General features: G+C 43.2%; 1 protein-coding gene across 2 annotated transcripts in view; it reads left to right on the top strand.

Annotated features, from left to right (window-relative positions):
* Fam107b (family with sequence similarity 107 member B) overlaps positions 1-25,719 on the top strand; it is a 215,900-nt gene that overhangs the window by 42,141 nt on the left and 148,040 nt on the right. The window contains exon 1 of one of the 2 annotated variants that reach the window (XM_041630743.1): positions 7,323-7,591. The exons of the other annotated variant lie outside the window; for it this stretch is intronic. The gene's annotated coding sequence lies outside the window, so the exon portion shown is untranslated. Of the gene's footprint in view, positions 1-7,322; positions 7,592-25,719 lie in introns of those variants that run through there. 2 annotated transcript variants of the gene reach the window in all.

Below are 25,719 nucleotides of genomic sequence, written 5' to 3'. Positions count from 1 at the left end.
TAGAAGTTAGTATTTCCTGTGCCTGGCTTATACTTTTCTTGCTAATTTAGTGACAGATGGACAAGAGAGGAAATTCCTGACATTTCTCCATCGCATTAGTTTTCTCTTCACTACTATAATGAAATACCCGAAGCAGGCTCCTTTATAAAGACAAGAAGTTTGCTTTGGGCCATAATTCTGGAGGCACAAAGTCAAAACAATATTATGTAGGCGCTTGCAGAGCACTGTTGAGCTGAACCATGGTGGGGGCATGTGTGCGTTGCTATGTTATATGGGCTCCTTTCATAAAGCTACCAGGATGCAGGGCTCCAGCCAATGCCTTTAATAACTTCTCAAAGTTCACCTCCTATTTATTTTGTGTGAGTGAAGAGGGTACATTCATGCCACCATATGTAGAGTTCAAAGGAAAACAAACTCAGGTTCTGAAGTTTGGTGGAAAGGTCCTAACTCCCTGAGCCATTTTGTACAACCTTAATGCTGTTGACATAATTTCTTGGGGTTTAAATTCCTGCATGCATTTGGGGAATCAAGCCATATCTAAATATTATTCATTCCTGAATGTTTCCTCTTTTCAAAAATAAAAGGGAAACTTTTTTCTCACCCTCCCTCTTCTCCAATTCCTCCTATGTCCTTCAATTACACCTTTCAAGAATTCATGACCTCTTCTTCCCTATTTATTTTTGAGACTCTATCTATCTATCTATCTATCTATCTTCTATCTATCTATGTATCTATCTTCTATCTATCTATCTATCTATCTATCTATCTTCTATCTATCTGTATATATACACATATTAACTAAAATATATATATATACACACTTATGCAAATGTACACACATACATACATACTTAACATAGTTTAATTAGTGTTGCCCGCATTTAAATATAGGGATTATTGAGTCTCATTCTTGGAACAAAATGAAAATAACTTGGTTCTCAAGAGGAAAAATTTCTCTAAAACAGATACTTGCTTTTCTGACATGTGGGTAGTCTAAACGAGAGCTCGCGGCTTACCAGTACTTGGAGAGTTTCAACAGTGTTCGTTGTTGGCTGGACTCGGAGCACCTGTGTCACCCCAGATGGCTTTGCAAGCCTCACTGGGACTAAGAGTTTTGCAAATAAATCAACAGGCAGCACACACAGCCTCCTGACCCCCCCCCCCCCCAACTCTGGCCTATAAGGAAATGTGGGACAGGGAAGCGACTGACAAGAGAGGAAGGAATGGGATCTCATTGATGCGCAGCTCACAGAAACTATTCCTGCTGTTCCAGGAGTCCAGACCCCGGGGCAGTGCTGGTTAGTGTTCCCTGTAGTTTGCTGCATTCTGTTCTGTCTTTTGACTTGATTACTAAAAATTATGACTTTTACCATAACAGACAGCATGCTCATGCGTGCGCGCATGCACACACACACACACACACACACACACACTACCAAAGAAATAATAATCAGAATGGGAAAAAGAATAATTTTTTACTGTTTTTTTTCTAGAAATTTAAAACTTTTTTCCTAGGAAGTTGATGTTTTAAAGCAAGTTTTGATTAATGAAAATTTTTGACTAAAGAAAATGACTCAAATGCAGTAGATTAAAAAAAAATTTAAATATGACCCAAGCCATGGCTTCAAGCCCAGACCTCAGACCACCCACTGGTTCACATTGTATTGGTTGGACGTTCCATTTTACTTTTTGATTGCTCACTAGGCCATTCTTCCTACAATGAGGCTTTTGTGTCTTCTTACTCAAAATTATTAAGAAGAGAGGCGGGCTATTCAAGCATTTGAGTATTGTTTTTAAATGTATTTATTTATTTAAAAATTATTTACTTATTGGGGGGTGAGCATGGTATGTGTGTGAAAGTCAGAAGGCCACTTGTGGGAGTTGGCTCTGTCTTCCTCCATATGGGTCCAGGGTCAAGCTCAGGCTGTCTGCTGGGCCATCTTACTGGCCCCTGGGTATCTGCTTTACTGTGGGTTTCTCCAAAAGGCTCAGGAGGAGGGCAGTGACCCAGGGAGGAAGCCACTGTAGCTCATTTCTCACAGTGGATGTGGTAATTATTCTCCATTGACAATGCGATTGAATCTAGGATCACCTAGGAGTCTGGGAAGGCTCACCTCTGGGTGTGTCTGTGTGTTTCTAGAGAGGGGAGGCTTACTCTGAAGGTGGGTGGCACCATCCTGCATACTGGGCCCCCAGATGGAACAGACAAGAATAAAGGAGCTACCCCCCCCCCCCTTTTCTCTCCTTCTTGCTTGGCACAGCATGAACAGCTCAGTGCAGCCACGCTTTCCTTACAATGATGGACGTCTCCAAAACCATGCCCAAAGTGGCGCTCTTCTCCTTTTCAGTTTTCTCAGATATTTCGGTCACAGGGCTGTACCTGTAACTGGTACAATGGATAACTGGTATACTACTGTGGGGGAAACCCTGGGAAGTTCCAGTTGGACATAGGGGTGGGGTTGTGTATAGCAGAGCCTAAGAGTCACTGTGGGGGCTGCTGGCTGTGAGGTGTTAATTGCCTGACTCGTCTAGCGTGCCAAGTGCCAGGCAGACATATTTCTCGACTTAGAAGCCCAATGACAGCTGGAAGCCCATGCTGGAATACTTCCTAACAGTCAGGACACCAGAGTCACTGCTTGGGCAGCGTTGTCAAAGTGAGCATGGCACTGCCGTGCTGGTTTTAGAACTCCACATACTTTCTTAGAAGTTCAGGGAGAGCTAGAGTTTCCTTCACAGAGGAAAACGTAAGACCGAAGCTGAAATTTGGGAGATGTGAAAGGATCCTTCATTGGCCCTGGTCCTCTGGGGCAGTATTTCTCGTGTACAGTCATCCTACTTGTAAGAGTTGGAAGTGCAGATCTCTCACTGCTGTGTGCCCAGACATGACTTCTAGGAGAAAGTGTGACGCTATTATCCTTAATCTTAGGATGTTACCCACTGACCGTCATCTCCAAAGAACCCTGAGTGTCTTTTGGGTTTGTTTGTTGTCTTGTGGTACAGCTTCAGTGCTTGTCTCCCTCAGGTCGAGTGTGGCATCAATCCTTGTGCGTTGGCTTTACTCACGAACTAAACCATCCCACCATGTATGACAGAGGCTTCATCTGGCACCATTGGGCGTTCCTGTTCCTCATGTATGAATGTGTGTTCCCCGTAAACCCACATGTAATATGATGGTATTAGGCAGTACGGCCTTCTGGGGGTGTTTAGGGTCAGCTGAGGTCATGGTGGTGGGACCCCCACAAAGAGATTGTGTCCTCATAAGTGACACCAGAAAGCCTTCTCCCTCACTGTCTTTACTTTGTGAAGTCCCTGGAGAAGAAAACCATCTACAGAGCCGGAAGAGGTTTTCCCCAGCCTCAAGTACTCAGAGAAATTCATGTTAGGTGTTTAAGCCACCCAACTTAATATATATATTTGATATAGCGCTCCAAACTGACAAAGATAGAAGCTTTGGTTGAACATTAAGTTCAGAGTTCATAACCCTTAAATCTGAGGAGAAAACTCAATTTCTTACTGCATCCCTCTCCTCTCCCCTTTCCCTTCTCCTCCCCCCTCTTCTCTCATTTCCCACACCCTCTTTTCTTTCTTCTCTTCCCTACCCCTTCCCTTTCCCCTCCATATCCTCTCCTTCCCTATTCCTTTCTTTTCCTCCTCCTCCCTCTCCTCTTCTCACATTCTTTCTTCTGTTTTTGGCTCTTTCCGGTTTCCTTCCCCATTCTCTATCTTTCCCCATCCCCTCCCATATGTATTCTCTCTCTCTCTCTCTCTCTCTCTCTCTCTCTCTCTCTCTCTCCTCTCTGACTCCCCAAGTATCTCTAATTGCAAGTAGGGTCTACTTTCTATAAAATTACCAGTTTCCCAAACTATCCTATCAACCTGGCTCTGTTGGGAGATAGAATGGTGCGGTGGGGGCACGAGAGCATCATGAATTCCTGCAAGCTTGTTGGTTTATAAACATATCATTCTGCCCAACGGCATCTGGCTCTTAGGTGCCGCTTCTCTTTCCCCCGTAGAGTTGTGTTTATTTTCATGAAATCTGAATCGTGTGTCTGTTTCTTTTACGCAGAATTCAAAGGGGGCTGCTCCCTGCAGTCTTTTGAAGTTAAGGGAGTTTTATGGATGACTCTGCCAATGTTTATTTTCTAGCTTCATCCCAAACCAGACTTAGAAAGGCCCCTGTTCTGTCTTCTCACAGCCAGTGACCATGGCAGAGAAGACAGTGGAGTTTCTAGGACCCACGTGCTTGTGGCCTGGGCACATCACTTTCCATGTGGGGGTGGGTTTCTGCCCTCCCCCAGCCTTCTTCCTGATCCCTCTGTTACTGGGTTCCTGGGGCTTTCTATAAAGTTTGTTTCGGGATGGTTTTTAACCTTTTTGGAAGATTCTGATTGAAAGTTCTCAGGCTAGAAAATGTTCTCACCTTAAAAACAAAACTGTGGCTATGGCAAATAATGAACACAGCTGAGCACATGTCCTTGTGGTGTGATTGGCATCCTTTGGATATATACCCCAAAGTGGTATTGCTGGGTCTTGAGGAAGGTTGTTTCCTAATTTTCAGAGAAACGGCCATACACATATCCAAAGGGGCTGTAACAGTTGAGTTGGTGCTTCCACCAACAATGCAGGAGTGTTCCCTTTACCCCACAATAGTAGCACTGTTTGTCATAGTCAAAACCTGGAAACAACCTAAATGCCCCTCAACCGAAGAATAGATAAGGGAAATGTGGTACATTTACACAATGGAGTACTACACAGCAGAAAAAATAACAACATCTTGAAATTTGCAGGCAAATGGATGGAGCTAGAAAACATCATATTGAGTGAGTAAACCCAGACCCAGAAAGACAAATATCATATGTACTCACTCATAAGTGATTTTTCAACATAAAGCAAAGAAAGCCAGCCTACAAATCACAATCCAAGAGAACCTAGACAACAATGAGGACCCTAATAGAGACATACATGGATCTAATCTACATGGGAAGTAGAAAAAGACAAGATCTCTTGAGTAAATTGGGAGCATGGGGACTATGGGAGAGGGTTGAAGGGAAGGGGAGAGTCAGGGAGGGGAGCAGAGAAAAATGTGGAGCTCAATAAAATCGATAAAAAACAAAACACAAAACAAAATTGTGAGCACATGCTTTAGACAGCTGATAGTTTTGAGTCACAGTACAGATGGGTTTTTTAATTTATATTTTTATTTTATGTGCATTGACGTTTTGCCTGCATGTACATCTGTATGAAGGCATTGGATTCCCCAGAACTGGAGTTACAGACAGTTGTGAGCCTCCATGTGGGTGGTGGGAATAGAACCCGGGTTCTCTGGAAGAGCAGCCAGTGCTCTTACCCTCTGAGCCATCTCTCAGCCCCCTAGAGATGATTTTTCTATGTCACACTAGTAAAGAAACCATTTGAACATATGTGAAGCCTGTACATCCAGACCACTAGTCCTTTGTGACCTCTACAGGGCTAAGGATGGTTTCGTCTTTATGTTGTACTCTGCCCAGTGGGTGCCATGTGAGCAGTGTGTATTAAAGAATAGATGGGTGACTAATTCATAGGCAAGGGAGATTTATGTAGAAAACATCACTTTTATATGGGCATGAACTCATATATGCAAATGGTAGGGGTAATAACTTCTTAAATTAACATGAAACTTGTAAGCAAGGTTATAAAACATTTTTTTGTGGGGTATCGATTTATTTTTCATCCCTTAAGACTCTGTTTAATGTAGAACAGTTCTAATTATTTAAGTGTTTAAAGTCTGTCGAAGTAAGAAATGCTGAAAGAGGCAAATGTTAGATGCTAAGACAAATAGATGCTGATCTGTCAGGAGTTTGACACAATTTTATTTCTTATAGAACTGTAGTCACAGGACATAAGGTCAGTAGGGAGCCCCCTACACACAGTGTTCATGGACCCAGCAGTAATTATAGCAGCTATTTTATAAAACCCAGGGAGACTATAAATAAGAGATGTATTCTTCACTTCTTACAGTAGGGTGTCATGATGTGCTTATCAGACCAACCTCAAGTTCTTCCACCTCCCAGATGTGGGATTGCAGGTGAGCCACCATGGCCAGGGAGATGCTTGTTTTATATGGCAGCTGCTTCCCCTTGGATGCTGGTATCATTAGGGAAGTCTCAAAGTGAGTGTTAGGAGTATTTCTTAAAACGAGCCTCTCTGCTGATGCAAATAATTCCAATCAGACCAAATTAGACGGAATAAAAGATGCCCACGTTTAATGCAGTGCTCCCGGGTGGCCCGGGAAAGCATGGCAAGGGGAAGAGAGAGAAGGGGAGACCATGCAAAACTGGAGACCACGTGTTCCCTTTCTGGGGGCAGCAGCCTAAATAGCCTGTGGGAGTGGTCCCGACCCTCCCTGGGGAGGGGTCACTGCTTGGTGGGCTTTCCCGGAGGTGGAGTCTGGACCAAGGCACCTCCCAGGGGAAGGGGCTTGAAATGGAGCTTCCGGCTTCATTCCTGCTCCATTGGCGCTCCAAGGATGGGTGCCAAAGGCTGGGGTGATGCTTTCACCCAAACATCCCAGGCTTCTTGGATATAGGGGTGCCAGGAGCTGGGGTGACGCTTTTAACCCAAACAGTGAGGATGGAGGATGTCTCTTCTCAGCATTCACTAAACTCGGGCTGTCTCTGACTACACTGTGAAGCTGACAATTCTAATATATTTGTTCTCCTGGGTTTGAGCAAAAGCTTCCAAAAAAACTAGAAATCTAAACAGCTTTTTCTTAGCTTTCCATTTCCTCTAAGTCCATAAAACTTGCATTCCAGATTTCTCTGGACTATAAGCGAACGCTAATTCGTCACTCAAACAAGACAGAGCTTTGTGTTCCAATAGCTTCTCTGTCTGTCACCGTGCCTGCTAAGGGATCTCGCTGAGTTCTGGTTTGGACCTTAGAACTGAAGGATGAACCACATGCTCGCCACCAGAAGCCTTCTTGATTGAGGACAGCTGTGATTTACTGGTCCTCCATGAATAGCCACTTTAAATAATCCGCTTTCCAAAGAGTTGTGCACAACGACAGGCACACCACACTCTCCAGAGAGGGAAACTGAGGAAGAGAGGAGTCATACTTAACCCTCTTTGACTCCAGCCCTGTACTCTTCCTACTTCACCACAAAGCATCTGGCTCCAGTGTGAACTCTCCCTGGGCCCTGCTCCCTGGGCCCTGCTCCCTGGGCCCTGCTCCCTGGGCCCTGCCCCCTGGGCCCTGCCCCCTGGGCCCTGCCCCCTGGGCCCTGCCCCCTGGGCCAGACCTGTTACTCAGCACCACTCAACTGAAGAAAGAAACAGAGAGGGGTTTGTGGCTGGGTTTCTCCAAATTGAAGCATTCCTTCATGGAGGGAGACTCAGGAAGCTAAAGAGATCCCTGTCCAGGAGGCTCAGGAACTTCATGAAAGTACCAGGATTCACAAGGGCCTTCCAGCAAGTTTATAGAAGAGAGGAAGCTAATCTCAAGTGGAGCTGCCTGCAGGACAGAGAGCTCCAGGGATGTGGCTTTTGTGAGTCATCACCTCATGCTAGGTAGACTTTGAGGCGACACAATTGCCTTTGAATCACCCTTGTCCTTGTAAGTAACCCTTTACCCATTTTTCTCTAAGTCACCCCAGCAAACTCACAGCTTCATTGTACTGGACTTGGATAGAATTGGTTCTTTGTTCTGTGTGAACAGATAAACGTTCACTCCTAACAAGGAAAAGTCATGTGATGGTGTTTATTTTCAAGGACCGAGATCATCTTGTTCTTCCAGCCTTTAATCCTACTTGTGAAGGAAAGGAAAAATTTCCCAGATTTTTGCAGTCAAGGTCGTCTTTTTAAGTTGGTTTATTTGGATAAATGTTCAGGTTTTCAAACTTGCCTCACCTCTCTCAGACATAGGATTGTGGGGCTGATTCAAGGCTTTGGGTTCCCTGTGACACCATCTGAGATTTCATTGCTTTCTAACAAAGACAGGTAGCCTGGATGTCCTAGGCTACTGGTCTACTGGGCATGACAGTGGGGGTTTTAGATCCACCCTATAATGGATTTTATGGTTTTAGCCATTTGTATCTTGTGATGTTTTACACACACACACACACACACACACACACACACACTATAGTAAAAGACAGCCTTGGGTGGCTGACCCTCCCTGCTTCCTCCTCTGGAGGGAATGCTGGGATTCCAGGCATGCACCACCATATTCAGTTTATGTGCTGCTGGACTCGAAACCAGGACTTAAGAATGCCAGGAAAGCACTTCGACAACTGAACTATACCCTCAGCCCCTTTCCTGTCTCTTAACTCTGTTAACGTGTGTTCCAAAAGTTTGATGTGGGATCGGGAGCGCATCGTTAGGCTCTGACTGTCCCTGCGCCCATACCCCCTTCTCATTGCAGAGACAGCGAGGGATCAGTGCTAGTCTTTCTGTGGGCAAAGAATGCCCTGCCCTCTGTATTTCAGTGGATAGCCTTCACCCAGCACCTTGGAGCCAGGATGGTGAGTGGTTACAGGGAACTTGTTGTCTGAGGAGTCATAATTTCCAAATGTCTTCTGTGGAATACTGTCCGTGCTCTAGAGCAAACATGCTTACAGATAAAGCTTGCTGGCTTCTGTGGACCTGCGGGGCTGTGGACAGAAACAATGTGCAGAGATATTTGATGCCTATTGTCCACTGCTGAGAAGGGTAACATAATAATCCATTATCTTCCATTACGGTAATGTGGTTTGGGTAATCCAATTAGTCAGAAGAGAACATGGATTGGAATGAAACTCTAAACCTGTACCACTGCGCAAATCATAGCAGGGGATTGGCGTTGGGGAAGATGACCTAGAGGAACAAGACCACCCTGGAAACTCCATGTCAGAGGACTGGTTTGTAGTTGAAATTCAGAATATAGGAAGGAAAGTCCAAGAAACAGAAGAAGTCCTAAGACAGTGGTTCTCAACCTTCCTAAGGCTGTGACCCTTTAATACAGTTCCTCATGTTGTGGTGACCCCCAACCATAAAATTATTTTATTGCTTCTTAACTGTAATTTTGCTACTATTGGGGATCATAGTAAATGTTTGTGTTTTCTGATGGACTCAGGGGTCGTGACCCTCAGGTTGAGAACCAGTTCCCTGACCTGAAAGCTGAGCATACATCTTAGTCTCCCTGACTCTTAAGAAAATTGCTTAAAATAAGACCTCCACATAAATCCTCTTTTGGGGCTCATGTTCTAAAACAACAACAACAAAAACTTCTTCATGATCACTCCCAATGAAAGGAACACACACACACACACATACACACACACACACACACACACACACGTCTCAGGATCTCTGACACTTGGGTACCTTTAGCCCTTTTCATCAATGTAGTAACATTTTTAGGTAACTCATTAAGCCTTAGATTCTGTGCCAAAATTCTTTGCCAGTGTCTTAGCTTCTAGTCATTTGTACTTCTGGGCCAGCCTACGCATGTCTGTGGGAGTTTTTACATGAGTATGTATGTGTGTGCATAGTATGCTCTCACGTGCATGTGCACTTGCTTTTAGAGTTCAGAGGTTGTGGTTGGGTGTCTTCGGAGGTAACACTGAACTTCCTTGAATAAGGCTCGGTTTTGCTGAACCCAGAGCTCACTGACCTTGTGAGTCTAGCTAGACAGCTTGTCTCAGGGGTCTTCTGATTTATCTTCCCAAGTTCTGGGGTTCCAGGTGGACCATCATGCCTGTATGGCATTTAAATGAGTACTGGGATCCACACTCCAGTCCTCAAACTTGCCTGGTAGGGGCTGTAGACACTGAGCCATCTCCCCAACCCAAGTCTTTATGCTCAAGTAATGCTGACCAGCTAGGGTTCAAAGTTCTGTCTCTTAACTTGGTAAACATAGGGGTGGGATATGGGTGGGGATTTCATGCTCTTTAGCAATAATTTGTATATTTAAGCATCAGACTTTCCACGGGAAAGCCAGAGTATACCACAGGGAACTAATCATCTCTGAGTCATCATCACTCTTTTAACTGTGCCCCCATCTTGTTTTTAAATGTATAGACTTTTAGGGAAAACTTGAGTGAAAAGTAGATCGGTTTCCCATAGTGATTGGTATGCAACATAGGTTCCATCAGGACTAGCTAAAGTTCAGAGTTTTCTACAATTCACTTGAAGGAGAATAGTCTCTGTGTTGTTGTGGCATTTCACTTGTATTTTAATAACTAAAGCTTTTTTCCTTCCAAAATCTTATATATAGTCATGTGACGCATAGTATTTCAGTCAACAAGGAAGAAAACTGAAGAAGGAAGCTGAAGAATTCATACTGCTCAGTGACACCATAACCTGGTTGATGTCCTTGAGAGACCGTTCCTCACATGCTTGTGCTAGTGCTGGTGAATACAAGCCTCATGTGAGGACAGGGAGAAAGGCACAGCATACGTAGTTATGTGTAGTGCATGATGCTTGATTATGACAGAGACTGTGTCTGCCTATGCATGTGCTGTGCTGTCTGTTTGTACTATCATTCAAGGGTGCACTTCCGTTTAACAAAATATTTAGTACAGAATACAGTGTGTGCTAATCTGGCAACAGCTTCATATGTCTTGTGTTGACTGAGTATCTTGATTGCTTCAGTTTTCTCTTGGGATTGCTTTAATCTCATGCTATTTTGCTCCTCATGACCCTTAAGCATAAAATCTCTACTATTAGTGTTGCCAGTGAGAGCTGGTGTTGAGTGATTCACCTGGAAGTGAAGTTTAAAAATTAAAAATGAAGTTAAAAATGTCCACCATGAAAGTGGAAAAGCAGCTGTTCAGTCAGGGCTGTCCCATTCCCCCAGAACTGTGATCCTGAGGAACAAGAACACAGTACTGAAAGCTGTGAAAAGATCTGCTTCACTGAAAGCAATGAGACCCAGGGAACAGGGGGTCGTGGGAAGAAACTGCTAGTGACTTACACTGAGGTCTAAACAGCATCTCCTTATCAACATGGCGATAACCACAGCCAAAGCAAATACTTGTTTGCAATATGCAAAGGCACGGCTGAACCCAGCTGTGATGCTGACTTTCCTACTCTTCTTCAGTGTGTAAACTGAGTATTGAGTCTGCAAGTGCTGATGTGAAGGCAACTGAAGAAAACCTGGAAATTCTAGAGGAGCCGATGGTGGAGAAGAGACAATCTTCACTGGGTTGAAGCCTGATGTGGGAGTCCCCTCTATATGCTGTGAAAACCATTAATCAATAAAGAAACTGCTTTGGACCTATATCAGGGCAGAACTTAGCTAGGCAGGGAAAACTAAACTGAATGCTGGGATAGAGAAGGCAGAGTCAGAGAGAAGCCATGGAGCTGCCGCTGGAGACAGATGTGCTGAAATTTTGCTGGTAGGCCATAACTTCGTGGTGATGAACAGAATAATGGAAATGAGTTAAATTAAGATGTTAGAGTTAGCCAATAAGAATCTAGAGCTAATGGGCCAAGAAGTGATTGTTTGTTTATTTATTTATTAAAAATTTCCACCTCCTCCCATCCTCTTCTTTCCCTCTCCTTCCCCTTCCCCCTCCCTCTTTAGACCTAAGAGAAGTCAGGGTGCCCTGCCCTGTGGGAAGTCCAAGACCCTCCCCCCTCCATCCAGGCCTAGGAAGGTGTGCATCCAAACAGACTAGGCTGCCAAAAAGCCAGTCCATGCAGTAGAATCAAAACCCGGTGTCATTATCATTGGCTTCTCAGTCTGCCCTCATTGTCAGCCATATTCAGAGAGTCCAGTTTGATCACATTCTCGTTCAGTCCCAGTCCAGCTGGCCTTGGTGAGCTCCCATTAGATCAGTCCTACCATCTCCGTGGGTGGATGCACCTCTCACGGTCCTGACTTCCTTGCTCATATTCTCCCTCCTTCTGGTCTTCATCTGGGCCTTGGGAGCTCAGTTCAGTGCTCCAATGTGGGTCTCTGTCTCTATCTCCATCCATGTTCAGATGAAGGTTCTATGGTGATATGCAAGATATTCATCAGTGTGACTATGGGGCAAGGCCAGTTCAGGCACCCTCTCCTCCACTGCCCAAGGACCTCACTGGGGAAATCCCCTTGGACACCTGGGAACCCCTCTAGAGCCAAGTCTCTTGCCAACCCTAAAATGGCTTCCTTAGTTAAGATATCTTTTTCCCTGCTCCCATATCCACCTTTCTCCCTCTCAACCATCCCATTCCCCCAAGCTTTCCCCAGTCCTCTCCTTCTCCCTTCCCCTGCAACCCACCCCCACACCTGTGCTCCCAACTTTTGCCCAGCAATCTTCCAATGTCCAGGAGGATAAATACATGTTTTTCTTTGGGTTCACCTTCTTATTTAGCTTCTCTAGGATCATGAATTATAGGCTCAGTGTCCTTTGTTTATGGCTAGAATCCACTACATACCATATTCATCTTTTTGGGTCTGGGTTATCTCACTCAGGATAGTGTTTTCTATTTCCATCCATTTGCATGCAAAATTCAAGATGTCATTGTTTTTTTTTACCACTGAGTAGAACTCTAAAGTGTATATGTGCCACACCTTCTTAATCTATTCTCCAAGAAGTAATTTAAATAATATAGTTTCTGTGTGATTATTTCAGGTCTGAGCAGCTGGGTGGCTGGGAAATAAACAAGCAGCCCCCTTACAACAGAAGCCTCCCTATACTTTGAGGAGATGTCTGAAAGGGCTTTCATCCACAAGGCGGGGCACCCAGGGTGTGTTTCAAACCTTTAATGACAAAGTCTTGCTTGAAGCTGTATTAGTTAGTTTTTTCATTGCTGTAACAAATGCCCAAGAAAAAACTTCAGGAGGAAAGATACTCATGGGCTCATGGTTTCAGATGTTTCTGTCCATGGTGACAAATGCTACATTCCATTTTTCTGGGACCTTGATGAAGCTAAAGATCACAGAGTGAGAAGATGTGGCTGGGCAAAGCTGCTCCCCTCACCAGGTCCAGGAAGAGTGGCTGGAAGCAGAGACAAGCAGTATCTTTCTAGGGCGCGTGCCCAGTGACACACTTTCTCTACCCGGGCCCCCTTCTACAGTTCTACCAATTCCTCATAGTCTATTCAGTTCTTAAATCTACTTATGGGCTAACAATTTAAGAAAAAAGGGCCATGTTTTCAGTAATTGTATTGTAATTAAGAGAAAAAAATCTTGAAATTTGCAGGGAAATGGATGTAACCCAGATCCAGAAAGACAAATATCATATGTATTCACTCATAAGGGGTTGCTCAACATAAAACAAAGAAAACCAGCCTACAAATCACAATCCCAGAGAACCTAGACAACAAGAGGACCCTAAGAGAGACGTACATGAATCTAATCTCCATGAGAAGTAGAAAAAGGCAAGATCTCCTGAATAAATTGGGAGCATAGGGACGATGGGAGAGGGTTGAAAGGGAGGGGAGAGGCAGGGAGGGGAGCAGAGCTCAATAAAATCAATAAAATCAATAAAAGTATGTAAATGGGAGGAGTTAGAGGTGGGAGGGGAGAAGTAGAAACACAATACCCATATATGAAATTCTCAAAAACTTAAACAGTTAAAATTTAAAAGTATGCAGCATAAAAAGTTATATTTACTTCAGAAGAAAACAATTTTTATGTATTTAGTGTTTTAAGTATATAGTGCCTACAGAGTCTACAGTATCAACAGTAGTGATGCAGGGTTTCACACTCCCTATTTATTCACCAGTTCACCACCAAGAAACTATTTTTGTGTATTATGTGGTTGTCTGTGTGAGTGTATATTATAAGCATGCAGTGACAGGTTCATTTACTAATTTAAGTACTAGTTGTAGTAAGGTTCTTATATAAGTTTACCATTAAAAAAATCTTGCATACTGTATTCTTTTAAAAATCATTTTATTTATAAATGTTTTGCCTGCATGTATGTCTGTGTACTACATGTGTGCCTAGTGTAGGCAGAATCCTTAAAAGGGCATCGGATCTTCCTGGGACCGGACTTATACATGGTGTGAGCCACCACATAGGGGCTGTAAATCAAACCTGGGTTCTTTGAAAAAGTAGCCAGCGCTCTTAACTACTGAGTTTTCCAGCCCCCATACTGTATTCTTACTATATCTTTTCTATGCTTAGATACAAAACACCATCGTACTTCAATGGCCACACACTGCCACTTGCTGTACAAGCTTGTAGCCTAGAAGCAAAGGCTATCCCAGATTGCCCAGATATATAGTAGGGAGAACCACCTAGGTTTATGTAAGCACACCCTGTGACAGTCCTCCAATGACAAAATCACCGAATGGCAATTTTCTCAACATGCATCCTATCATTAAGAGATTTGTGGCTGTGGCTAGGATCAAATAATATGCAACTCTTTACATATTGATCTGCAGCTAAGGTTTCTCCATTGTCTTTTCATGACTTTAAATTCCCAAGTGATAATTTATTGTGTGAATAAACCACAAGTTATCCACTCATCCTTTGAAGGACATCTTGGTAGCTTCAGTATTTAGCATTCATGAGTAGAGCTTCCTCCGCGGGCAGGTTTTTGTGTGAACATGGTACCGCTTGTTTATGGTACATCCTGAGGAGCTAAGTTGGTGGAGCACATGAAATGTGTGTAGTTTTAGTAAGAAATGGCCAAGCTGCCTTCTAAAGTGACTGGACCTTTTTGCATTTCCCACAGTATTCAGAGTTCTCATCATTCATGTACTTGCTAACATCTGATGTTATCAGTGATTATAGCCTTTCTATCAGGGTTAAAGTGATATGTTAAACAAAGTTATTTTTGTTAGTTGTCTGCCTGTGTGAGTGTGTACACCATGAGTGTGCAGTGCCCACAGAGGCTAGAAAAAGACATCAGATTCCTTGAAGCTAATGTTACAGGGTGTTGTGAACTGCCCAATGTGGGTGCAGGGAACTGAACGTGGGTCCTTTGGAGGATGAGTAAGGGCTCTACATTGATGAGACAACTCTCTACCCACAGTGGTATTTCATTGTTTTAATTCCCCAGTGACCTTTTGTATGTTGTCACCTGGATATTTTATTTGACATAGTATCTGTTTAGTTCTTTTGCCCATTTTTGAATAGTGTGTTTTATTAGTGTTAAATTTTGAGTTCTTTGTATATATTGAATACCAGATTTATTTATTTGTTTATTTTTTGAGACAGAGCTGCTTTGTGTAGCCTTGGCTATCCTAGAATTAGCTCTGTAGATCAGGCTAACCTAGAACTCATAGAGACCCACCTGCCTCTGCCTCTCAAGTGCTGAATACTAGAATTTTATCTGCTATGTGTTTTGCAAATTTTCCCCCATTCTGTGGCTTATCATCTTAACCATGTCCTTTGCGGAATAGAATTTTTTTTTTTTTTTTTTTTTTGGTTTTTCGAGACAGGGTTTCTCTGTGGTTTTGGAGCCTGTCCTGGAACTAGCTCTTGTAGACCAGGCTGGTCTCGAACTCACAGAGATCTGCCTGCCTCTGCCTCCCGAGTGCTGGGATTAAAGGCGTGCACCACCACTGCCCGGCAGGAATAGAAATTTTTGATGTCCTTTGTGGATTAGAAATTTTTGATTTTAGAGCCTGAAAGGTATCTCAGTTGATAAAGCGCTTGCTGTGCAAGCAAGAGAAACTGAATTTTATTCCTAGCACCTACACAAAACACCGAGATGTTTGCCTGTTATCCCAGTACTGGGGAATTAGAGACGGGGAGATCTGGGGCTCTTTGGCCCCATCTAACAACAGATTCAATGAGACGTCCTGCCTCAGAAAACTAGGTGGAAGAGTGATTGAGGGAGACACCTGGTACAGATCTCTGGTGCAGACAGACGTGAATACATACACACATATAGACAAACAATAAGAAAACGTCAGAAGAATTCAGTTTACTATTTTTTTCCATCAAATATACTATTAGGGCTAATAGCCAATGTTTAAATGGGGCCTTAAATGTACATTTCCTTTCCCATTGGTCTAAAAATGATGTTGGCTTCATTGATTATAAAAGGGACAGGCCCTGTCATGTCTTCATGGCAATGCATATCCAAAATGCACATGGAGTCGTGAAAACGGGAAATGGTCAAGTTGATCTGGGCCTCATGCTTCCTAAAGGAAAGAGACCAAGCAGACACTCAGAACAACTGTAAGGCTGGAAGTGGGGAATGAGTGTGGGGACAGTGTGTGGGGGTCGCTGGCTTGACAGCAGCTGGGAGCGGAAGGCTGTGCCAGTTGTCACTATTAACGTGTGCTGCGCCTTCCACAGCCAGGCTGGACTTAGCGCTTTTGTTCATGAGCCTGAGTTTGCCCCTAGAAGCTGGGACTCATGGGGAGATTCATTACCTCTTTTTAATAAGTACTTTAAGATAAAATTTCACAGTGTCTGCATATTTCACCAATATGATAGTGTGAGAGGAAGAGCCGTGCTTATGGCCAAAACAGCACAGAGATTTTTTTTTAATAGAATGAAGAATGAGAAAGAAATGGAGAATAAATACTGGGGCTGCCCAGTTAAGGCACTAATGTGGCCCATTAATCTCTCCCAGCTGACACAGCCCTCTGATGAGATTGGAGTGTTCGCCCCACGAGACCAGCATCCTTGATGGAAAGAGATGCCTGGAGCTGAGCCCACAGCTGGGAGAGAGTCTCTGTCTCTGCAGGAAGGGCTTCCCCTCTCCAGTCTCCTGACATCCTGCAAGCAGGGGCTAATTTTTCCTTTGATCTGGCGACACAGGATCTAGAGGTCCTCGGCAGGTATTTGGAGATTCATTTGCTCCTTCTCAGAGTGCTGCTGAGGAGAGGAGGTTGTCTTTCTCTGTCTGCGTCCTGAAGGAACCATTGACGGGAAGTAGGTCAAAGGTAGTTGCAGCAGCCTGTGACATCACTCGAGAGGGGGACTGTGAGTGAATACGTGCTGGACCTTTCATGCGTGCATGAGCACGCAAGCCATGTGTGTAAAAATACACAATATAAAATATTCTCATGCTGGCTATTTTCAATGGTGAGGTTCATTAACTCCAATCATATCTATCATCAATCTCAGAACTTCTTATCATCCAAACTGAAATTATTCCTGTTAGACACTAACTCCCCACTCCAGCCCTGTCTGTCTGCATGACTAGAACTGTACAGTACTTTTGTTTGTTATGATTGATTTCCCTAAGTATAATATCTTAGGGTTCTTACATATTATGCTCTTCCTTTGAATATATGTGTGTGTGCCTCCACATAAATGTGTACACAAACCTGCATAACCATGTATGTACATCACACACACAAATATGTACACGCAAAACTTACAATAGTGTTTGTGCATAAGTAAATCTCTTTGTTTTTTAGTGTTTGTGAATAATCATGAAATGTGTTTGTGAGATAATTTTATTGATTATAATTCCTGCAATTATAATTCTTGTCAATGTACTTGACTTTCTACATCCGAGAATCAGAAATAGACAGGATTTAAAATATATATGTGTTTTTTAAATGGGCAGCTATTGCCACCAGTTGGGGTTCTGAACTCTTGAGGTTTGCTTTCCAAACTCTGTTAACTTGCTGATCCAAGACTAAGTCTGAGAAGGCACAGCTGCTTCTTCATCTCTGCAGCCCCTCTTTAGGTATCAGGACCTCTGTGTTCAGCAAAAATTCCCATGGAGATTCAGGTCTTACAAGGGTATCTCCAGAAGTTGCCAGTGTGATAACACACGCTTCCTCTGCATCATTTGCCCCTTTCTGTGGGAAAACAAAACAAAACCAGGAAACCTTTGCCCCAGCCACCTTGCTATCTTTCCAGCTTATGTCCTGTGCGTGACCTGAGATACCCCATAAGGGGTTTCTGCTTCCTTTAGAGTTCTCACTGGCTTTGTGAGTTAATGAATATTATTAGGCACTTTACAGCAAATGAAACGATTCCTCTGAGACTAAGCTTTTCAAAAATCAATTTGTTAGACAGAATTGGATGATGGATGCTGTCAGGGACCTTCAGGTAAGAATAGAACATTAAAGAACTTCTAGGGCTGGTGATACAGCTCAGTTGGTAAAGTGCTTGGCACAGAGGTTTGCCTATCTGAGACCAATCCCCCAAGCTCATTAGAAAGACATAGAAAGAGTGGTGTTCACCTGTAATTCCAGCTCAGGGGAGGTAGAAAGCATGAGGAGGGGTTTGCTGTCAGACAGACTAGCCAGATCAGTGACCTCCAGGTCCAGCAGAAACATTGTCCCTCAAATCAAGTGGAGGGCATGGATAAAGAAGACACTGATGACAGACTCTGGCCTTTGTATGCACGCTCACTCACAAATGTGTGTGTACTCAGCCTCTCACACGTAAACGTGCACACACACGCGTGCACACACACATACATACACACACACACACACACACACACACACACACACACACACACACAGTGGGACGGGGGCGGGGGAAGGAGAGAGAGAACATTTATTCCAAGAGACTTGAAACTGGATGGATGAAATCACTGCTTTCATTAAAAGACAGCAGTACAGAGAATATTTTCCAAGGAAAAGCACGGCTGCATCTCGCTCTGGTCCTGGTGTCAGGATGAAGCTCTTGCTGCTGCACAGTGCCCCAGGAGCCAGCTCCTGGCTGCTGTGAAATGCATGTGCACCCCACATGTTGGCTGTTGTCCTGTGCCTTCCAGGAAGCCAGATTAACTTTGTATTTACTATGTCATCATTTTCTTTCTGCAATCAGCCTCCAAGTGGCCAGCTGGGCCCATAGTGCACCCAAGGCCTGTGCCAATCATGTGGCTTTGGCTGCTGGAGTTGCCAGTGGAAAATGGTTATTCAGTTTAACATCTGGGAAGGAGTATGCCAGTGTTGCTCATGGCATAAGGCTGATGCTCTGGGCACTACTGCAGTCTATACACAATGGTTCAGTGTGGGATACACAGACCCAGACTGCTGCTTTATTCCCACCCCACCAGCATGCTTGCCATTTCTGAGTCAGTGCCTCTGTTGTTTTGTCTTTCTTCCATTTTCATGTATGCATATGTGTGGAGCATATGTGTGTCTGTTGAATGTATGTGGCCCTTGTGTACAAGTATACATATCATCCACAATTATTCTTCTACCTTATTTATTGAGGCAGGGTCTCTCAGTCAAACCCGGAACTCTCCCATATGCCTAGTCTTTCTAGCCAGGTTGCTCTGGGAATCCCTTTTCCACCTTCCCAGGCTAGCTTTACAAGTTGGCTCTTCAGCGTGCCTGGCTTTTATATGGGATCTGGGTATCTGAACATTGATCGTCATGCTTTGACCCATGAGCCATGGCCTCAGCCCAGCTTCAGAGCTGAAGTCATCATAGTTACTCCCCCTGTACACAATTTGATGTGAACGTCCAGCTCCCTCAGGGCTTCCATGTGGAAATGACCTCCACTCTATTTCCTTAGAGTTCTGAAAGTTATGAGGAAGGGAGCTAGGTGTTCTCTCAACCCCCAAAGTGCCCTAGACAGTGCCAAGTGTGATGCATATTCATTGTGACAACGTAATTCTCAAGTCCCACAAATTGTCCCAAATATAATAATATTATTATCCTAATGGTTTAGTTTCAAAGACTAGTCTTTCTACTGGGATTATTCCTCAATTGCTAAGGTTTTTCCTTGGTCGTGTTTGTCCTCAGTCAGCTACTCCCATTGCATCACAGTTATCTTTACTCTTATATTTATTATTGTTATTTTTTAAGTTAGTACACAGCATGGCAAGGTGGTACAAGCCTTTCTTCCCAACATATGGGAGGCAGCAGAAGGCAGATTTCTGTGAGTTCTAGGCCAGCCAGGGCTATGTAGGTAGCAAGACCTTGTCTTAAAGAACAACAAAAGTAGCATATAAAATATGGGTTTAATTATAATATTCTCATAATACAACTTTCCTTTGTGTGTGCACATGTATGTACAGATATGTGTGTGTATACACGCGTGTGTATGTGCATGTTGTAGCAGAGGTTGGTATTGGGTCTTCCTCTCTCACTCTCTGCCTTATTTTTTGAGGCAGGGTTTATTGCTCAGTTTGAACTCACAGAATGAGCTAGACTGGATGTCAGCAAGTCAGAAGGATTCTCTAGTCCCCCCCACCCCTTAGTGCTGTGATACAGGTGTGAACCTTTCTCACGTGTCTTCTGGGGGTTCGAACTCAACTCCTCAGGCTTGAGTGGTAAGCACTTCACCGACTGAGCCATCTCTCCAGCCCCAAACTCTGTTGATTAACACCCACACTTGTCTCCTCCTCAGAAGCCCCTTCTTCCTCATGTCATCCCTGAATCCTTTCCTTCACTCCCTGCACTTCCTGAAGACATCTTTTCTTCTCTAATAGTCCAATTTATAGTTCCACGACTTATTCCCACACCTACAGACAGACAGACAGACAGACCCCCCCCCACACACACACATACAGTCTTGGGTCCCCCTATGAAAGAAAAAATATAGCATTTGTTTGCCTGGGTTTTCAGTTTGACCGGCGCTTTTTTGTTAAGGTGTTTTCATTGTCTCTGCTCCTCAGAGGCAGAAGTCCTCTGATTCAGACCCCATACTGTTGCCAGACTAATCTTCAGTATGGGTAACTTTTGGTTCCTCTGGGGGATTACTACAACTTGGAAAGTTAAGTAATGGTTTGTAGCATGGCTATCAGATACTGTACAATATACATGAGGGTCAGTTTTATGTGTCTCCTTGTCAGGACTAAGGAATGCCAGGATTGTTGTCAAAACTATGTCTCTGGGTGTGCCCTGAGGGTGTTTCCACCTGCAATCAATTTATCATAATAAAGCTCCTTCTTTGTCTCCATCTAATCTATGAATACATTAACTGGTTTGTTTCTCTGAACAACACAAATGAATATAGGTCAGTCTGTTTTTCCCATTCCTCCTCTATTAGCAGAGCCTGTTGCTCAGTATCTGCCTTGGGTACTATACATTCATTGTTTTCTCATATTGTGTCCCCCCCCCCCTTTTTTTTCAGTGTACCTGCATCTCCTGTTTCTGTCTGCTCACAGTGAACCTGGTTTCCATGGTTTAACTAAAGCTTACTTCTATCATTAAGATTTTTCTTGTCTCCCAGACAGCTAGCTATATCCTTCTCTGACATTCCACGGCCTGGGAAATGAGCTAAGGCTTCCTTATGGCGGCCACAGACATGCTTTGTAGTTCACATTGTAAGTGTCCTCTGTCTTTGCCCCCAAGAAACCAGGGCAGCACTTTCCAGTCGTATTTCCCGAGAACTGACTCTCTGCAGAGGGAGGCACAGTGAGCCAGTAGGGACGTAGCAGAGTCAACCCCAAGCTGAAGGTATGGAGTTGATGTTAGCATCCAATCATGATTCTTTGAGGCTATAGTTAGGATTGGGACTAACACCCAAAGGCCTGTGTGTTCAAGGCTTGGTTTCATCTCCAGCCTTGGTTGAGTGGAATGTGGTAGAACCTTTGAGAGGTGGGGCCTAGTAGGAGGTCTTCTAGCTATTGGAAACACACCCTTGAAGGAGATAGTGGGACCACAGCCCTTCAGCTCTCTTTCTGTTTTGCTTCCTGTCATGGGCTTCTGTCACGATGTAGAAAGAAACGAGGTGACTCGAGGACTGAAATATCCCAGACTGTGGGGCAAATTAAACCTTTCTTCTCTATAAAGGGATTATCCTTGGCATTTGTTACAGTGACAGACCTCTGACTAACTCTAGTCCCTAAAACATGCAAATATAAAAGGAACGTGACAGTATTTCCCCCAGAATGCTGCTACGTGGCTCAGTAGAGCACAGCGCATGTACACATGTGAACAGTGAACGCTTGGACAATTTCGCTTGAGAGTCTTTAAGTGAAAGAGTCTTTAAGAAAGCTCTTGAGGATACAGGTGTTTTAACAACTGTGTCAGCTTTGCCTTGGCTCTGCTTACATTCCTCTCCTTTTACTATCAAATAACAATTTTTCCTCCTCTTCTTTCTCTTCCTTCTCTTCCTCCTTCTTCCAGAGCCCCACTATATACCCCAGGCTGGTCTTGAACTCCTGATCCTGATACCTCAGCCTAGCCAGTGCTAGGATTCTAGACATGTGCTATCATGCTTTGACAAAAAAAAAAAAAAAAAAAAAACCTCAAAAAAAAAAAACAATAAACCTCTTTCAATTAGTCCTGTAATCACTGGATTAAAAAAACAAACAAACAAAAAATGAGGTCCCAGTGGTGCCAGTTCACATATGTAATACTAGTAGTTGAGAATCTGAGGTAGGAGGATCATGAGTTCAACACCAGCCTGGGCTATATATGGCATGGTTCTCATAAAACAAAACAAAATGTTTGTACCTTGAAAAAGACACAAGGATCCATACTCAGTAGATTTCTACCCCCCTCTATCAAATCTACCATGGTGTAAGTTGTTTTACATGGATGATTTGACTTTGTGGTTGTTAAAATTACTGTGAATTCAATTTTTTTCATACTGATTTGTGTTTGTGTTTTAAGAGAAAATGTTGAATTGGGCTGGGCCAATGTTTGGCAAGAAATCTGTCCTCAATGATGGTACATTACAGAATCATCTAGGTTGAAGTAACTACATAAACAAGTCAGACTGTACGTGCATGTTCTCTCTCTCTCTCTCTCTCTCTCTCTCTCTCTCACACACACACACACACATGCATGTATTTGTGCACAGATTCCCCCCAAAAAACTATCTGATAGTGGCATAAATAAAGCAGATAAATAAAGCATAGATGTAGCAGAAAAGAACAAAATAGAAACCTAAACATCTATGGTCAACTACCTCTTGGCAATGACATCAGGAACACACCATGGGGAAATGATGACTAAGTCAGAAAGAGATGCAGGAATGCTTCATTTTCACATGTAAAAGAATTAAATCTGACCCCAAATTAATGAAAGGCCAGAGTATAAGATATGAAACCATAAAATCTTTGGAAGAAAATACTTTTTTGTTTTTGGCAAATTTCTTTTACATTGCCCTTGGCGTTTAGACATCACACTCAAAACTCAATCCATGAATGGAAGAGTAAGTAATCTGGAATTGTGAACTGAAACAAGCCCTGTCTCCCCACTAAGTGACTTTCCTCCCACATCACTGGGAATGAAACTAGGCCAGTGCTCAACTCTGCTAATCATTATGGCCAGGCAAGTCAAAGCCTCTGTGAGATATCACATCACACCCTTTAGGATGGCTGTTACCAAAATATCAGTATATAACAAATGCTGACAAGGGTGTCCAGAAAGAGGAAGCCTTGAACACAGTCTGAGGGCTGTAGATTGGTGCAGTAGCTATGGGAATAAGTGTGAAGGGTCCTGAGCAATAAGTAGCATTGCGGTAAGGCACAGCACTCCCTCTTCTTGGCCTATACCCGTAGGAAGTGCGGTCATGACCTTGGATAGATATGAGTGCTTCCATATTTACTGCAGCACTGTTCACAATTGCCAGAGTATGGAAGCAATCTGTTGTGTCTGCCGATGGAAGAATGGATGTACCATGAAATATCATTCCGCTCTAGAATCAGATCCTGCCATTTGCTCCAACATGGATGAACCAGGAGGACACAGAGCTAACTAAAATAAACCAGAATGAGAAACAATGTACAATCTTACAAGTAAAATCTATGAAAAAAAATTCAGACATGGAAATCAAGTGTAGCAGGATAAAGTGTAGCTGGCCGCCAAAAACCAGCTCCCAAATCATGACATGGAGACTTTATATTAGTTATGGATGCTTGGCCTTTTCTTATGCTTATCTCATTAATTCTTATAACTTGCTTGTTTTTCTTCATCTACATTTTGCCGTGGAGCTTTCTACCTTTCTTTCCTTCTGTAGAGCTTACTTTCACTGCTTTTCATCTTGCTGCCTGGCAGCTGCCTGGCTTCTGACACCTGGGATGTTCCTCTTTCTCCCTGTTCTCTCCTCCTTCTTCTCTCTTGAGCCTAGATTCCTTCTCCTACTTAATCTCTCTGCCTGACAGCCCTGCTTGTCCCTCTTTTGCCTAGATTTATATTTGATCAGTTACGTGCCTTAGGCAGGCAAGGTGAAACAGCAAAACATGTTTATATGATTAAACAAATGTGCATAAACAATTCTTTATGTGTGATGTAACACATCTTTACATTGTTAAACAAATGCAGCAGAAGAAAATGTAGCTTATCTTTGCCTAGTTAAAGTAATATTTCACAACATAAACAAATGTAGCATGTCTTTACATAGTTAAAGTAATATTCCAACCATCAAGAGCAAAACAGTGGCCACTGAGATGGGTATGCAGGTCAGTAGGGACAAAGCGGCTATGCAAAATGGACAATGACAGAACTCAAATACACACACACACCACACACACACACACACACACACACTACTGTGACTGCTGTAGTTGACCAAATTGGACTGTTGTAGAGTGTAAGCAGAGACTGCACTTTGGTTTCCTGGCCGCTCAGACCCAAATAATTACACAGAAGCTGTATTAATTACACCACTGCTTGAACAATGACTCATGCATATTCCTAGCTAACTCTTACATCTTAAATTAACCCATTTCTATTAATCTGTGTACCACCTTATCAGTAAAGGTTCTGGAGGTGTCTGTCTCCTTCGGCAGCTACATGGCATCTGCTTGACCCTGCCTACTTTCTCTCTATGTCTCTGTTTTGATTTCCTGCCTGGCTTTACTCTACTAAGGCATTGGCCGAAACAGCTTTATGCATCAACCAATAAAAGCAGTACATATACAGAAGGATATCTTCCATCAGTAGAGATTTCTATGAACCAAGTAGGTTTTTTAGTGTTCTATCATTAAAGAAAAGTTGATAACCTATGAAATGGTGGGTGTTGATTTTTGTCACTGTCATAACCATTTATCAGCTATCTGTATGTTGTAACAACAACTGTATATACAATACTACTTATTTGTTTACTTTTTTTCAAGACAGGGTTTCTCTATAGATTTTGGTGCCTGTTCTGGAACTCTTGTAGACCAGGCTGGCCTCGAACTCACAGAGATCCGCCTGCCTCTGCCTCTCGAGTGCTGGGATTAAAGGTGTACACCACCACCTCCCAGCCTGCATTTTATTTTTTTAGTGAAATTTGTATGTGTGCATTTAGGGTGTGGGTATACAAACAGACATATGGAGGCCAAAGGTCAGTCTTGGCTGTTGTTACCCAATTACCAGCCCTAGCTTTTTTTGTGTTTTGGTTTTTTTGTTTTTTTTTTTAGGTAAGTTTTCTCACTGGCCTGGAATGGAACTCACAACTCACTAAGCAGCTTTAGCTGGCTGGCCAGGGAGCCCCAGAGACCCCCTGCCTGCTAGGAGGACTTGGTGATTAAACCTTTTAGCAAGTGTAATTCTAATTTCCAGTCTGTCTTTGTCATATGTAAATTTTGTTGTGTACATTTAATCAAACCTTAAATTTTGTTTAAAATTTAGGACTGGAGACAACTTGATGGGGTTGCCTTGTAAGCATGAGGAACTGAGTTTGAAAAAAGTTGGGTTTAATCACCAAGTCACTACTGGATCTCTGTGTTGTTATGTACCAAACATATAGATCTCTCTTTAGAAGACGGTGGTGTCAGTTGACTGCATCACTCTGGTTTTTGTATTGCTCTCTGGAGCCCTGTGCACTAAATGATCTCTTGAGGTCATTTCTAGCTCTAAAATCTCTAGCTCTATGAACTACTTTTATTCATTATCACTTATAAAAGTCACTGGCCACATATTCTATTCTCATTTGGCATATAAAGTGGCTGAGAACCTAATGCAGCAAGATATTCATTCTGAAACCAGGTGGGCTGCCAGATGCTAAGG

The sequence above is a fragment of the Microtus oregoni genome, unplaced genomic scaffold (assembly GCF_018167655.1).
Source record: "Microtus oregoni isolate MIOR12 unplaced genomic scaffold, Mior012 000035F_ref0000213, whole genome shotgun sequence".
Classification (NCBI taxonomy): Eukaryota; Metazoa; Chordata; class Mammalia; order Rodentia; family Cricetidae; genus Microtus; species Microtus oregoni.
Note: the sequence above shows the minus strand (reverse complement) of the source record. Positions and strands in the feature narration are given on the sequence as shown.